The following is a 713-nucleotide window of genomic DNA, read 5'->3' as shown; positions in this document are numbered from 1 at the left end:
ACTCAATATATGATCAATATTTGTAAGTGGTCCCATTGGTCACGCTTGGAAATAATGCTCACAACTGCAACTGCAGTATTCTATATATTTCTTTTAGGTCTAATTTGTTGATAATGTTATTCAAATTTAAATTCTTACTAATATTTTGCCTGTGTGTTTTATCATTTGCTGTTAATTGTCTATCTTTATGTTTCTCCAACTTTTTCTTTTATATATTATAAAACTATGTTATTAGATGTATATATGGTTAATTCCTTCTCAGCCTTTTGGCTAAGATCAAGTGTAGATGTGTACACGTTCAGAATTATTGTATCTTCTGAGGGAATCAAACATTTTAGCATTTTGATGTGCCTCCCTTATCTAGTAATTTTTGTTACCTTAAAATCTACTTTGATATTAATATTGCTATTTCAGCTTTGCTTTGGTTTGTGTGTGCATGATGTATTTTTTCCATTCCTTTATTTCCAATCTTTCTATATATTTGTGTTTCAGACATGTCTTCCTAAAATTGTACATAGGTTTTTATCAGTCTTATAATTTTTGTTTTTTGAGTTATTCTTGTCTATTGAACACAATATGTGTAAATTTGAATGTAAATCCATGACCTTACTATATAATTTCTATGTTTTATTCCATATTCTCTTTTTCTTTGTTCTCAACATTTTTTTTGGACTTAAAAATTATTTCAATTTTTGTCAGCTTAGAAAATATGT

General features: G+C 27.3%; 1 pseudogene; it reads left to right on the top strand.

Annotated features, from left to right (window-relative positions):
* The first annotated feature begins 250 nt into the window (after positions 1–250).
* LOC138377770 (U2 spliceosomal RNA) lies at positions 251–402 on the top strand (annotated as a pseudogene).
* Positions 403–713: the final 311 nt, after the last annotated feature.

Source organism: Eulemur rufifrons, chromosome 29 (assembly GCF_041146395.1).
Source record: "Eulemur rufifrons isolate Redbay chromosome 29, OSU_ERuf_1, whole genome shotgun sequence".
NCBI classification, from domain to species: Eukaryota; Metazoa; Chordata; class Mammalia; order Primates; family Lemuridae; genus Eulemur; species Eulemur rufifrons.
The sequence above is the reverse complement of the archived record's forward strand: the minus strand, read 5'-3'. Positions and strand labels throughout refer to the sequence as shown.